This window comes from Alosa pseudoharengus, unplaced genomic scaffold (assembly GCF_046254945.1).
Source record: "Alosa pseudoharengus isolate Yale_2024_CS ecotype anadromous, Long Island Sound unplaced genomic scaffold, YU_APseudo_1.1 YU_APseudo_1.1_scf_26, whole genome shotgun sequence".
In the NCBI taxonomy this organism is placed as follows: domain Eukaryota; kingdom Metazoa; phylum Chordata; class Actinopteri; order Clupeiformes; family Clupeidae; genus Alosa; species Alosa pseudoharengus.
The window spans coordinates 591145-607360 of NW_027468701.1; the positions used below are offsets into that span (position 1 = coordinate 591145).

The 16216-nt window shown below is 40.9% G+C and overlaps 2 long non-coding RNA genes across 3 annotated transcripts; both read right to left on the reverse strand.

Moving 5' to 3' along the window:
* Positions 1-3211: 3211 nt before the first annotated feature.
* On the reverse strand, positions 3212-7181 carry LOC143099258 (uncharacterized). 2 transcript variants are annotated; one of them, XR_012981460.1, is made up of 7 exons: positions 6995-7181; positions 4641-4734; positions 4362-4445; positions 4158-4247; positions 3968-4060; positions 3760-3836; positions 3212-3633 (listed from the first exon to the last, which is right to left on the reverse strand). It is a non-coding gene; the product is annotated as an uncharacterized LOC143099258 (long non-coding RNA). The 2 variants fall into 2 exon arrangements; XR_012981461.1 differs by having other exon boundaries at positions 3212-3639.
* Positions 7182-10036: 2855 nt separating this feature from the next.
* Positions 10037-11791, reverse strand: LOC143099253 (uncharacterized). The gene is made up of 3 exons (XR_012981453.1): positions 11619-11791; positions 11343-11501; positions 10037-10128 (listed from the first exon to the last, which is right to left on the reverse strand). It is a non-coding gene; the product is annotated as an uncharacterized LOC143099253 (long non-coding RNA).
* Between the last annotated feature and the right edge of the window lie 4425 nt (positions 11792-16216).

Consider the following 16216-nt stretch of genomic DNA (forward strand, 5'->3'; position numbering starts at 1 on the left):
GGACAAACTGGCAGAAGAACTTTCATTCACTAAACATTTAAAAGTGCCACAGAGTAATTACTGCTTTTGATATTTGTTTTAAGTCATTGTTGCTATTGTAGTATACTTGCTGTTGTTTTTGACTGTGGTCTAGAGGGTCCAGGTGCCTTGTGGCATGGGAGCTCCTGTTGCTTCTTACATCAGTAAGTGCATCGATGATGTGACACACACAAAGACCCGGCTAACTGGAAGACATGACAGGAGATGTCCATAGGCTGCCGAGAACGCCTTCAGAGCCAAGGATGAAACTGATCTGAGAACAACGAGAGCCAAACTTTCCCCTAGCATCAGTAAAGCAAAACAGGAATACACACAAAAGATAACCTGCCATTTCAAAGACAGCAGAGACACATAGAGCATTCCCATCATGTGCATATAGCAAATTCTACTACAGCGCAGTCAGAGCCAGACAGTAACGGAGTACATTTACTTGAGTACACCAAGCACCTCATAACATCTATATTGTGCTTTTATCTGATGCAAGTGTTTTGATATGAAATAAACATAATTTGCATGACATGGTCAGTTCTGCTGGTCAGTTTTGACCTACGCGACAGCCCTGCAAAGTACCATCCACACAGCTATTCGGCTGCATTTTTTGACAGTTTTCAAGTTCAATTTATTTCTTTGTCCCAAATGGGCAATTTGATTGCAGACAGGATCACATACCACACGACATAAATAGGTCTGACAATGCCTAAAAAGTCAGTAAAACCAAGATAAAACTTAATTAAATAAGTTAGATATAAGAGGAGGAAGTGAATGAATATGGGGGGGGGGGGGGTCACTAAATGGACAAATCTATCTTTTCCTGTTGTGTACATTCAGTACTTGAATAGAAAAGGGGATGAAGGAATTTTTGTACCTATGGTTAAAAGCAATAGGATGCCAACAAACGCAAGCCAGGTGGCAGCAGCACGTATTCAGAATACAGGGGATGGCTTGTGTCTTGATATATTTGTATCGCTTTGTTGAACACCTGCTTATTAAAATATTCGGTGAGACTAACAAACTTCACTCCCACTATCTTACTGGCCACATTTACTATCTTGGAAAGTGCATTTTTGTCTCTGATGGTGACATTTCCATACCAGCAGATAATGGAGAATGTGAGGATTGACTCAATAAAAGCTTTGTAAAACAATGCCATCAATGTTTTGTCCACCTGAAACTTAGCCAGTTTCCTAAGTGCAGAGAGTCTTTGTTGCCCTCTCTTGCACACCGAGGTGGTGTTCAGGTCGAACTTAAGCCGGTCATCAATCAAGGTGCCTAGGTACTTGTAAGATGATACAATTTCAACATCTTGATCGTTGATGACACTGTGCTTTGGAACAGGGGGAAGGCGTCTGAAATCTATGGACATGTCCTTGGTTTTACTGATGTTCAGATGCAAAAAAGCATCTTCACACCATGACACAAATTCATTGATAACAGGGCCATGCTCATTCTCATGGGAATTCAGGAGACTGACAATTACAGAGTCATCTGCAAATTTTAGAATGTGCCTGTTGTCATACTGGCTGCGGCAGTCATTGTTGTACAGTATGTACAACAGGGGGGAGAGAACACACCCCTGAGGTGAGCCTGTGGATGATGTTAGGCCACTGGACAGCACTTTATTTACCCTCACTCTCTGAACTCTGCGTGAGGAAATCAAGTAGCCAACCAATCAGGCTTGGGTCAAGGCTAAAGTTGTTCAGTAGTTTCTCAATCAGTAGGTGGGGTTGGATGGTGTTAAATGCCGAGGAGAAATCTACAAAGAGCAACCTTGCATGATTCCCACTTTCCTCCAGGTGTTTATAGAGAAGACTTAGTAGAGTGATGGTAGCATCCTGCACCCCCCTCTTGGCCCTATAGGCAAACTGGGAAGGATCCAAGAGAGGTTGCACCTTGATTAGGAGCTCAGCTTTAATCAGCTTCTCTAAGGATTTTGCAATAAGAGATTTTGGATGCACACAAGTTCATGGATCAAACCAAGCACCTCATAACATCTATATTGTGCTTTTATCTGATATATGCAATGATATATGTAGGCTACCTCATGTGCAAAAATGGGAAAATAACATGTATTTAAAAATATTACAAATGTTGCAAGCTTTTGACTTTATAGTCAAGCAGGTGATACATCTTAATAATTCAAGCATGTTTCTCATGTTATATATACAAATATTTTTGTAATTTTGAAATTATAGCTATTTCTGTAATTAGACTACATGCCCCATGACGTGTAGCGTTCATTTCAACGCTGCTTTATAACAATGGCGCCGAATTTGTAGTTCATTAAAACGGCTTTGTATTAAAACATAAACAAATTATTGTTAGGATGCACACTGGCACAGACGACTTTTGCTGGGTATAATATGTAGAGAAATAGTTAAAGCAAGTTAGTACATGACTCATTGGCATTCAATGAAAAGAAGTATAATTCCACAAAATATCGAAAAACGTGTACAGTAGGCTACTTCTGACCCTTGTTGCTAGGCAACGCCCCGTAGGCCTACCTGCTTGGCTGAAGAATAAGGAGGCTCATTATCCTAATCTTTGCTGTTCAAAGCAACATATAAATATATATATTAAATATATTGAACAGGGAATAAATTAAGATGTTGATCAGACTGTAATAAGGACAAGCAATAGGCTAATAAACAAATGCCCATTCAATCAATGATATAATAACAAGTTGCTTACTGTTTAATGGACTAAGTGCATGTTGAACAAATGTGCCTTTAGACCCCTTTTAAAACACTGTAAACTATCACAGGAACAAAGAGCACTGTGCAACTTATTGCACCCACATGGAACCACTGAGGAAGAGTCTTGAATTTAGCGTTCATGAGTGGTCGACAGAACAAATGGTAATCAGAAGACAGCAGTGGGCGGTTGGGGAAGTACATCTTGATCATTGAATTAAAATAACAAGGAGCAGATCCAGTCAGTGTCCTATAGGCCAAAGTGAGAGATTTCAATGTAATGCTGGCTACTACAGGGGGAGTGTAGGAGAATAGGCCTAGGAGTGGATATGCATGCCCGATATCCATACCCCATCTGCTGGAACATTGGCTCATATATGTATTTTCACTGACACATTATCTATGTATCTATCTAATTTTAATTATTATAGCCATAGTACATGTGAGATTACAACAATAATAATGAAAGTAGTAATACAAACTGAAATGACTAAATGAATGAATTCCTTTATTGTTATTGCATTGGGAAAGAAGCTATTTCTAAATCTGCTAGTGCTAATCTGCTTGTTTTTAGACTCTGTAACATAGGTGGCTAACTGTTTCCAATTGTCCTGTTCTGTTCATGGTACACCAAAACTGTCACACTTGGATATTGAATCAATTACGATGAAAAACACGTAGCTTATCAACAAAGAAAAGTGAGATTGCTTTATGATGATAGATGCTTTACTTTTCCAAAAGATGTTGACACATTAAAGGAAATGACATGTAGTATTCATTGTGATCCTTCTTTATGATCTGCCGCTGCTGCTGGTGGTGTTTGTGGTGCTGGTGGTGTTTGTGCTGCTGTTGGTGTTGCTGCTGGTGCTGGTGATGGGGGTGATGGTGGTGCCTCAACAGACTGCTGCAGCTCAACAGATTAAAGGAAAAGCACATTATTGTTAGATATGTGTGTACAAATCTGTTTTAGTCTGTAAAACACACTGGTATGCAAAAGGTTTTAGACAGGTTCATGCATTTGTATATATACCTGGAGATTGTAATACGCATTGTATGAGCGTACCACCTGCCTCAGCTTTTCAGCAGTGAAAGCTTTACGCCCTTCACCTTTTCCATAAAAAATGGCAAACAATGCATCATTACTGGTTTTATCATATACTCTTATGAAAAGTCAAATCATGTTGCAACAGCTGTGTGCATGCAGTTGAAACAGTAATAGTTGGTCAATATTAACATACCGTCACTGACTGAGGCAAAGGGCAATTCCTCAGGCCACCAAGGCGGCCTGTGTTGTGGCAGATATTCAGACCGAGACAAACCCTGACTCAGTGCTGAGATAGAAGGGTGTTAAAGTGTAATCAGATTCAGTAGTCTGCATCATTTTGATCTTTAAATAAGGAAATTGAAAACATACAATGCCAGTCATACCATGTTCTTTTATCAGACGGCCAATTGCCATCCGGCAATGTGTGCCACTGATATCAGGGTCAACGTATGGCCTCTCACCCCCCAAAGCATCTGTAAGACAGTACGCTCAGTGTCATTAAAAACAAATGTTAAGGTTCCTTTTCTGAACTTCAAGAAAGGATTGACACAGAAACAAACCTTAACACCACTTTCATTTATACATACCACTTGACACACCCCTATTAGTGTACATGTTTAGCAGCTCAGCCTTCCTGTCATTGGTCCAAAAGGCCTCAAGATACTTTGGCCCTAAATGAACCGTAACCGGGAAAAAAACCCTTAAAATCCATTATCAATTCGGTTTGTGTTGCCATGTCAATATCATTTTTATCAAAACTCAGGGCCAGATTGTGACCATACTAAAATAATTGTTCTTCCATTGAATGTCATCTTCGATAGATCTCATCATTGAAATGTTGTTGAATAAAAACATATTACATATACCTGTGAAATTAACGGTGGGTGACTCACTGCTGAAGTCAACCCATACGGCAAAAGCCAGGGGTGCTCCAGCCTCACCACCGCACCAATTCTTCATCTGAAAACAATATTAAAAATATTATACTTTCCCTCTCTTTTAAAAGCAGCCTCCCTCCCTTTCTTTCTTCACTGCACCCAATATTAGCATGAATTGAGACATGTCCCACTGTATTCTGAAAGCCTGACCTACTTTCCTGCAGACTTTTGCATATCATACGATCAGTGTTCATAACTCTATACATGGCACTATTTTGTATATTGGCGAACGAGGTACACATATGATAAGTTTTGAGCTCCAACTCAAAGGCAAAGCAGTTTCAGCCATGCAAACCATATATTTTCTGAAAGCTGGTCAGTTGTAGGTGTGATTTAACATACATTAGGACATGTCATGTGGTTACTATGGTCATATTGTGGTTGTTGCTAGGGTAAATTGAATGGTTGCTATGGTGTTGCTAAGGTAGATATGGTGGTTGCTATGCAAAATAACATGGTTGCTATGGTGGTTGTTAGGGTAAGCATGTTGGTTGCTATGGTGGTTGCTAGCTTGACATTATACAAGTGGTTGCTAGGGTAATTAAGATGGTTGCTAGGGTGTTGCTAGGGTAATTAAGGTGGTTGCTTGGGTGTTGCTAGGGTACATATGGTGGCAAAATAACAAAGCAGTGGAATTGCTAACGTTTAGCCATTTTTACATTTTTAGCCAAAAAACTCACTTATGTTGGTCTGATCAGTATCATTACATTTTTACATTTTTAGCCAAAAAACTCACTTATGTTGGTCTGATCAGTATCATTACAAACAAGCCAGGCTCAGTTTGGAGTCGGTGGATTATTCCCGGAAGGAGATAAACGGTTCGAAACATACAAGGTTTCCCTCTTCTGCCGCGGTAACGCTAGGTGCTAGAGGGATGGGACCAAGACGCACGGCACCGCCTTGAGGCCCCTGACAACTGTTCCAAAGGTGGGATATCTGAGACACCCACAAAAAAAACAGTGAAGGAAAAACGTTAAAAAAGTTGACCACTCCCACTTCAGAGGTGGAGTTTTGGGTGGTAGCATGGAGCTACGAGGCTGAAATTCAAGTCAGACCTTCTGCACAAGACCCACATAGAGCGTGCAAAGTTTCATCGCTCTAGCTGTAACGCAAAGCATTGTGCCTACTTTTTTGGCAATTTAAAGCAACACCAAAGAACTTTTCCTCTGTCGCACGCACTATTTGTTTATCCAGCACCAGCTTTGCAAATAACAATGTCCACAGACAAGGTAGAATATGTTGCATGATTTTATGAAAGTACGATGTATTGCGACATCAGATGCAAGTCAAATTTGTAGTTTCTCATGTCTCATTCCATCGAACTACATATCCGCTACCCGATCCGGCAAACTTACATAGTGCGGTTATAGCCGATAGAGGGCCTCGAAGCGGATGCAGAAAGTGCCGTTCACCCTGTTACGAGTTGATGAACCACTGAAACGATTTTGGAAACACTATTTTAAGGTACAAAAAACTCTTTGGTGTTGCTTTAACATTTAGCCATTTTTCAATTTTTAGCCAAAAAGCACACTTATGTTGATCCGATCAGTATGAAATCAGAATATGTTGAACAACGGGACATCACAAACAAGCCAGGCTCAGTTTGGAGTCGGTGGATTATTCCCGGAAGGAGATAAACGGTTCGAAACATACAAGGTTTCCCTCTGCTGGCGCGGTAAAGCTAGGTGCTAGAGGGATGGGACCAAAACGCACGGCACCACCTTGAGGCCCCTGACAAATGTTCCAAAGGTGGGATCTCTGAGACACCCACAAAAAAAACTGTGAAGGAAAAACATAAAAAAAGTTGACCACTCCCATTTCAGAGGTGGAGTTTTGATATGTCAAAGTCAGTAGGAAGGTAGGACATGTCTTAATTAATTGACATCTAGAGGCTATAGGCTTTCAGAAAATATATGGTTTAGGTGGTCAATTCAGCTGTCCCTTAACAGTGTAGGCCTAAATATATCAGCTGTACAATGCGTTTCTCGATCTACAATATGGGCCTATGTACGCCTTATGATGCACCAAAGTCAGTGGGAAGGTGGGACATGTCTTAATGTATATTAATTGACATCTAGAGGCTATAGGCTTTCAGAAAATATATGGTTTAGGTGGTCAATTCAGCTGTCCCTTAACAGTGTAGGCCTAAATGTATCAGTTCAATCTACTTTCTACAATCTGTAGAAACAATCTAAATCTACAATATGAGCCTATATTTAGCACAGCGACAACCATATCTAGCAAAATCACAGTAAAAGTAATGTAAAAGTGATGTAAAATACCTGCCAATTGTCCTCTGTATCCACCGCTGCAGTAGACCATGATGTGAGGATGCACTCCATAACACAGCTGTTAATGGAAGCAAGGACTGAGGTGTCAAGGCCAGCATGCTTCAGCCTCTTCAGGAAGTTGACAAATGAGTAGCCAAACAAGGACAAACAAGGCCTTGCTTACATACTGGCTGTCTTGTAGTTTCACTGTAAAAAAAAAATAGTTGAGGATATTGAAAATTTGCAGGCAACCGTCTGCATTCAGAATTTTATGATTTGCCAATGATGTTCCCATGATAATCTCAATAAACATTACAGTGTTATCATAGTTAAGTATTCTTATTTAAGTCAATTTTCAATTCCTCATTGTACCAACAGGGATTAATCTGTTTGCTGAACAGTCGGCATGTTTTGCCAACGATGTTCCCATGATAATCTCAACTATGATAACACTGTAATGTTTATTAAGAATTCTTAATTAAGTCAATTTTCAATTCCTCATTCTACCAACACGGATTAGTCTTTTTGCTGAACAGTGACATTCACAGTACTACAAAAAGGCAATTGCGGTAATTAAAATGTATCAGTCAAGTATACATTTCTTTTGTCATTGTTCTACAAAATAACAAAATTTCAATAATGTACAACAAACTTCACACTTTGATTTTTTTTATTTCAACAAGTACTGTTGAACAAAATCACAAGTATTCATACAATTTAAGAGCATGCCCCCTGAGTTATACCTATTTTTTGTCTTTTTAAGCAAGAGGTTAAATGGGGTTTAATGTCTAAATCAAAACATGGCCCTTCAGTAGTTTGGTTTCACAGGCCAAGCCGCAATAACAAGTGCAGTTGTATTGGGGTGTCATGTCATTCTGATCTACTTGCTCTGAAACACAAGCTGCATGTTTGACACGGCCCCTCTAACGGTAGATACTGATTGACCCTACACAGCCTAAATACACAATGGCTGATTCAGAACATGGGCCTGCACAACCTAAATACCATAAGGTTCAACATGTCTGGTAAGTAAACGGAGCTTGCAATAAAAAATTCCTTGAGGTCAAAATAAAACCCATAAAAAAAATAAATAAAAAAAAATAAAAAAAAACCACACATTTTTCTCTGAAACAGCCATACGCTAACAATGAGAACATTGGTCGGTATGCACTTCAAAATACAACCTTGTATTCACTCTAAGTGCAAATTTGGTAAAATGTCATCCATATTTTTCCCTCAGAAACATAGCCATACTCCAACACCGTGGGAACATGGGCCATCAAGGGGGTGCGTGTCTATGTTCCCACAGCCCATTGGTCCCACATCACTAAGACTTTTAACATTTTTAGGCCCACTGGTCCCACTGCATATTCCTGCTGCTCCATTTCCCACATTTCTAAGATTTTATTCAAATTTAGGCCATATGTTCCATGGCGGAGAGAAAGGCACATGCTCTCAGTTTACTCGGAAATGTGGCAGCATGGAATTGTGGGCTTATATTTGAATAATTTCTTAAAATGTGGGAAAATGGAGCAGCAAGAATAAGCTGTGGGACCATTGGGCTGTGAGAACATAGAGCTGACCCCCATCAAGGGATCTTGATGTTACCAACACGCATTTCAAAACACAGCCTCGTCTTCAGTCTTACAGTGCAAGTTTGTTAAAATGTCATCCACATTTGTTTCCTCAGAAACATAGCCATACTCCAACACCGTGAGAACATGGGCCATCATTGGAACTTGATGTAACCAACACGCATTTCAAAATACAGCCTCGTCATCAGTCTTACAGTGCCAGTTTGTTTTTCAGAGATCGTACACGCTGTGTGCATTTTGGACCAATCTCCATGAAGACATTTTGCAAAGTATCGAAGGTATACTTCAGAGCCTTTGGGTAGGAGATATTCAGGGCATAAAGGAAGCCAAAAAGGTATGCCAGAGCAGTTGGAGTATCTGGGATATCTTCCAAAACAACTCTCTCTTCGAGGATGATGGCAATGTTTTGCACTCGCGTAGATGTCCCTGGACCACAGTCTTCGAGAACATAAAGAATGCCCACAGCCACGCCCTGGAGAGCCACATCATCTGCATCGGTCTCATGCAGAAAACAAAAGCACAAAAAAAGGATTTTTACACCTCACATTGACTTTGCAAATCTGCTCTGCCCCCACCTACTCATGACAAAACTCATGGGGCTGGGTCCCATTACATGACACTACACAACACTAGTATTATACACTGCTCCAAAAAATAAAGGGAACACCAAACCCAAAGCAATGCAACTCCCCGTCAATCATACCAGAAAGGAAGCACTCATTGTGAATTCATTTTGCCTGCAGTTTTGTACATTTAACAACCAATGAGCAGTAATTGTAAGTAATAACCAAACTACGCCCCAGAAATAGTTTTTTTTTTCTGCAGGCATCCACAGACCATTCCAACCCCCACCCAAATACTTTCCGTCTGATTTTTGGTCACGTGTATTCACACCCCTGTAGCCTACCTACAATGTAGGTTAAATGAGGCAGAGTATCATCCACTGAGGTTGCTCAGCTATTGGTTCTCAAAGATGACACATCAATGTGTGGCAAGAAGATTTGTCGTGTCCACTATCAGTGTCCAGAGCATGGGGGGGGGATGCCAGGAGAAATGGAAGTACCACCACCACATACACACACACTCACTTATTCAGTCTGTGTCACTCTACCCTCCCTAATACCACTGCATGTTTTACGTTGAATTTCTATGCATTAACCCCCCCAGCTGATCAATGACAGAGATGTTTGAACTGTTGCCCTCAGAGAGGTGCCACAGGTGAATCAACAAAGACACCCACCCCCTCTTCTATTCATTACCTCATCTTACACTAATACTCTATTTTTATTCTCTGTTGTATTCTATTACTCTGTCCTACATGTATGTCAGCATACTTTCAGTCTGAGTGTGCATGAGTATAGTGTACACAGTATGAAACATAAAAAAGGCACTGTAAGTCATTATATGATTTGTTGGAAAAAGCGTAGTTCCTGTTTGATGCTAATGACTACTTACAAGGCATTCTTTGAAAAGTTCCGTAGGGTCCTCACGGAGAAATACCGGAAGTCCTCGAAGAGCAGCATCTTTGCGGTGCCTGAGGATGTCAGAGGTCTATGCCAAAAAAGCAGGAAAAAACAGTTTAGTCATAATAATTCAAACACTTTCTAATAGTAAAAATATTTGTACTCATTCATTTTTTTCCTACTCCCATATTAATTAAAAATGTCCCCCAGCAACTACACTGTTCCAGAAACATAAATGGGACACCAAAAACAAAGCAATAAAACTAAGTGAATCATGATCAAGTCAATCTATGATATCAGCTTGTCCAGTTGGGAAGCAACACAATGTGAATTTATTTTGCCTTCTGTTGTGCAAATATAACAGGCAATGGATAGAATTTAGAGGTAATAACCAAATAATGCCCCAAAAATAGTTATTCCTCTGTGGCATTCACAGATGATCTTTTTTGGTCATGTGCATCCTGACAGTTTCATATCCCTGATGGCATCATGAGGCAGTGGATCATCCACTGAATTTGCTCAGCTAATGGTACTCATCCAAGATGGCTCATTAATGTGTGCAGTACCCATCAGTAGTGTGCAGAGTATGGAGGAGATGCCAGGGGACGTGACCGCACACCAGGGGACGTTGAGGACAGACGGTTTACAACCTAGCAGCAAGATTGCGATCTTCTTCCTTGCAACATATGGCACAGGAAGAACATTGCCAGAGCCCTGCAAAACGAGCTTTGCAGGCCACTACCGTGAATGTTTCTGCTCTAAATGGTCCGAAACAGACTTCATGAAGAGGGCATGAGGTCCGGGGAGTAATTTGCTTACATCACAGGTAATGCTGCCAACAACATTTGTGAAGAGCATAGGGCGCCAATGGTGGATGTGACAATTTTGATGTTCAACAGCACACGATGTGCCATCTTGGATGAGCAGCACTACCTGAGCAAATTCAGTGAGTGATCGACACCGCCTCTCGGTAAAATCATCTGCCAGAAAGAAAGAAGCGGTCTGTGGCCACCACAACAGAATAACTGTGGGCTGTTTTTTTTGTTAGTACCTCTAATTTCTACCCATTGCCTGTTAAATTTGCACAAAGACCCTTTCACAACAATTGTTTCTTTCTAGCTGGACAGGCTGACATAGGTGTATGGCTGACCTGGGAGTTGCATTGCTTTGCTGTTCCTTTTATGTTTTTGAAGCAGTGCAACATATGTTCTTTGTTTTTAATATGATCAGTTTAAAATAAAAAAAAGCCTGGCCTGGTTTGAGCAGTCTTCCAAAAAGCTAAGAATTTCCACCACAACATACCTCATCATCAAGCTTCGCCATGACATCATCCATAGCCTTTCCAAAGGCTGCATTTCGGGCACGGTACAGACGAAGTAGTTTGGGAGTGTAATTGTCCACTGCAGCTCTAAAGGTCCTCAACAGCATCTTGTTTGTGATGCGAAAAAACTCAGCATCAATCTGTCAAATACCCAAAGCAACATACACAAAAAGGAACAGGTCAAACAATAGAAGGGTTCTCAGCATACGGAAATGTAACCAGATGTCTACAGCCGTATCAAATTTGTAAATTCTTACCTGCTCCTTGAAAAATAAAGCAGGCCATCTGTCTTGCACTTCTATCACCATCGGCTTGTCATCAACAATCTCCCTTCTCCTCAGGGAAAAGGTAATCTCCATCGTTTCTCTTACGAATTTCTCATCTATTTTGGCTGTCTTTGATGCATCCACCAAGAGCTTTCTTTGCTGTTCAAGTGAGGAATCATCCTGCTGATTTGAATGTTCAGGAAAATGGTTGATCTCCCCACGCTTGGCCTTCTTCAGTGTGTATGGTCCAGTCTCTCCATCGGCCTTCCTTTTGCTGTTGAGGGAAACGTCACTGCAACCTGCCAGTCGCAGTTTTGCTCTGAAGTTGCTGAACTTGTTCCGGATACTGCCAAGCCAGCCATCATAACCGTTGCCATCAACATCTCTGAGGCATGGGTATTTGGTGATCAAAGCAACTGCAATGGATTCTACTTCGTGAGGCTCAGGGTACGCTTTTATATCAAAGGCAGCATGGGCAATTTTGTCAAGAATGTCTGTCTTAATGTCTCTTGTAACATCAATGCTTTTCTTGGTCTTCTCATATGCCTCATTGCCTTTTCTTAACTTCAGCTCAACATCAAGAGACAGAGCAGGGATAGGGAATGGAGAGGGCCACTCTGACGCACTGCGCAAATTTCTTGTGGAGGTGGGTGAGGGGCTGGGTGAAGTTGCAGGTGAGGCTCCTTTGGAGGAGCTTAGACTTGCAGTGTCGAGTGACGAGATGGATCCAAGGGACTGCGATAGATCCAAGTGATCTTCATAAGCTGAATGCCCTTTCCACTTAATGTGTAGAACTGCACGTTGAGGTGGAAGTTCTGATATCTCTGACAAATTGCAACGGGCATTTTGGAATTCAGGGTCCTCAAATTGCAATTGGAAATCCCCCTGAAGTTGTAGTTTTTCTTTAAGGAAATCCACAAGCGCATCCACAGACTCTGGCAAGTCTGGAAGTTGGACACGCCTTGCTTCATCAGCAGATAGTACAACTCTAAGCAACAGTACCTATGGAACAGGAAACATTCAGGTTAAGGAAAATACACTGCTCAAAAAAATAAGGGTCACACCAAAGCAACACAATGCAACTTCCAAGTCAATCATATGTCAGATAACAGCCTGTCCAGTAACAAAGCAACTCCATTCCATTTGCCTACTTTTGGTCATATTTAACAGGCAATAGACAGAAAGTACTGGCAATTACTAAAATACGCCCCAAAAAATTGTTGCCAGGTGGAGTCTCAGACCATCTGTTTGAGTATTTGGTCACATGTGCATTTAGGACAGTTTCACACCGCTTTACTAACCACGAGGCAGTGTCTGTCACCCATTGAATTTGCTCAGGTAGTGCAACTCATCTCAGATACTCATGGGGCTGGGATGAGATGCAGTCACTGAGCAAATTGACTGGGATGAGAGGAGTTGCAGTCACTGAGCAAATTGAGAGACACCACCTCATAATACCTTCAGGTGTCATAATGCACATATGACGAAAAACTCAGCCAGAAAGGAAAACAGTAAGCAAAATCAATTCACAATGCATATTGCTTCTTAACTGGACAGGCTGGTATCACAGAAGTATGATTGATTGAGAGTTGCATTTCATTGTTTAGGTGTTCCCTTTATTTTATGAAGCAGTGCAATACATTACACAATACAAACACATTTATAGAATTGGAATTTATGAGACAAGTTTGGGAATAACGCAAGACTCACCATGATCCGTCTAACAATGCGTCCTCAGCGTCACCCAGAGCTTTCCCCCAACAAGGTAAGCTGCCAAAGGATAGAAATGATTCAATTGATTGACATCAACAACCATGATTTCACCATAGACACTGTCCTCTACTTGAAAAGACCTATAATGCTCAAAGTACCAGGGAACGAGCTTCTTTGACAAGAATAATACTTTGCCACAATGGACAATGATGCTCAAAATTTTGAAAAACTCTGGTTGCCCATTGCAATGGCCAGCTGTGACAATCATACCTTGAGAATATTCTGTTCCAAACAGTTCGAGTTTACGAGTAATAGAAACCGTGTCAACATGTGGCAATTTTCTTAACACCGCAGATCTCTGTGCACTGTCCAAAGTTCCCACATGAACAGCTACAACTTTGTCGATGTACAAGTCAGACTTAAAGAGGCTTTCTCCAGCCAAATTGTATGCCATTAACTGCTGATGCTTTGCAGCCAAGGAAAGCAGTACATTCTTTGTGTTATGTACATCCCGAGCGACTGTTTTAAAGACGCTGTGCTTTGATTCGAACCTCATGGTCCATAGTTCCACTAATGGACCATAACAGCGTATGAGGTGTGGATAATGCTCAATTATGTGATGTTTTGGTTTTAAGACAAAATCAGGAAACGTGGCTTTAAGTAGTAAGCGATGATCTGATAACTTAAATGCCAGATAACTTAATGTTTCTTCTGTGAATTTGTCAGAAACAACTATTTGAACAATCTCCTTCAAGTCCATTAATATTTCCCATGATGGTTCACTCTCTGGGACGAGCCAACCAACCATGAGAGGAAGCAGCCGCAGCAGCGCCCAGTTTTCATGCCCATTCCCCCCAACAGACTTCTTTGAAAGGGCTGATTTAGCGATGACCTTAGGCTTGTTGACTTTATCTGTGTATTTATAGGGGAATGATCTGATGCTGTGGTTAAGTCGGTGCAAAGTGAAAAAGCCTTTAGAAATTAAGTCTGAAAGGCACAATGCTAATTCGAGCGGAACAATGCCTTCAAAAGTATCGTGCAAGACATCAGGGGGGAAACCTGTTACAGGATGAAAGTTAGACAAATGCTTACTCAAAACACACTCACGTTTAACACCATTTACGCTCTTAAGTGTTGCATTTCGCTTAAGCTCGTCCACAAACTCATTGTGCTGTTCAACAGTTCTCAAAACAAAATCCCCTGATTTAACAGTTGCTATTTCTCTATGACTCACTAAGCAAAAACGGCAGAACTTATCCACAATAAAGCTTTCCTGGAATCCCGCTAAACTATGTGCTCCGAGATTGTCTGCACAGACACAAAACAGCTTCACATTAACAGTCGTCTTCAAGTTCTCCACAAAGACCCCATGTTGACCTACCAGCTTAAGATCCTTTATAAGGGGCTCTAAAAAACTCTCATAACCAAACTTCCTGACATCAACACTCTTTCCTAAAGCTCCCAACTGAATGGATGTCAAACCTGCCCTGAACTTCACTGGTAAGTTTAGGATGACCCAGTACACTCCAACTACTTTGTGGATCTTGCGTGATGTTCCCAACGGGTTGCACAGTTCAAATTCATCAATATAAAGGGCTATACTGATTTCTGTCTCTTCACCAAGGGAAACATTGCGCTGCCTAAAGTACTGTCCATCCTGGAAAGTCCTGTAAACACCAGGCAAGTGCTCTTGACTCAGAACTAATGCACTTGAATAATCTGGGCGTCTCAGCAAGTTTTCAAGCACCAAAGTCAATGGTACATAAACAAACGTGTTTCTACTATCTTGAGTGTATCGATATTCCACTGCCTCAATCAAAGGAAAATGCTGTGCAAAATACAAGTTTCTTCTGTAGTCAGTAGATAGGCAGCCCTTTTCAGAAATTGTTGACAGTAATTGATTGGAAGCAAAAACAGAGTCAACTATCTCCTTAACTAGTGTGTTCTCTGATGAAAGGTTGTGTTTTGCCAGAACCTCTGAAACTGCCTGAAATGCGTTGGATTTGGAGCAAATCAATACATCACGTAGACCCTCAATTATTGTTTGAACTGCACTTCGTGAGACATGCAAGACAGTTTGCATAGACAGTAAAAGACTTGCAAGTTTGTTCTCAACTGTTGTACCATCAAAATGTTCTACTGCATGTTCCTCCAACACATGACTCGATTCTTGTTGAATTAAAGTTGAAGCAGCAGCATCAATACTTCCAGCTGCAGTTACAGCAAACGGCTGAATCACAGTTCTAAAGTCTTTTGTACTATACTGCTTATGTTTTCTGCTTTTATGTGAACTGAATGTTTTGTAAGCATTTGTTTTAAAGTCACAACCTAAAAAGGGACACTGAACGGTTTCCTGAATTTTAAGATGATTTCCTAGGTGTTTAAAAAAGTCCCTTTCAGAACATATTTCCTGAAAATCACAACATTCACATTTGAAGGTGAAATTAGACTGATCATGAACAAGTGCACCTTTGTGATGATGTCTTGAAAGGTGTGACTTTAAGGCTCCTCGAGTTTTAAACACACAAGGACAGTTGGAATGAACACAAGGCCAGTGGTGGGGTCTCCTGTGGTGAAGCTCCTGGTGTCTGACAAGATTGTCCTGGTCTGAGGAAAAACCGCAGTACTTGCAAAACATCGGAGATTTGGTGTTCCTATCTGAAACATGTAAACAGAAAGAAAGAAAGCAGTGAGCTCCAATAAGTGAATTTGCAAATTTGGCATGACCAATCACATTTGCCAATCCCACAATGGCAGGTGAACACACCAAAGCTAGCCAGGTGACATAGTACTTATAAAAGAGACACAGTGTAATTTATCCATTCTCTGAACACGACTATTACACTGGTACTGAAATCCAGGATTGTGACACCCAA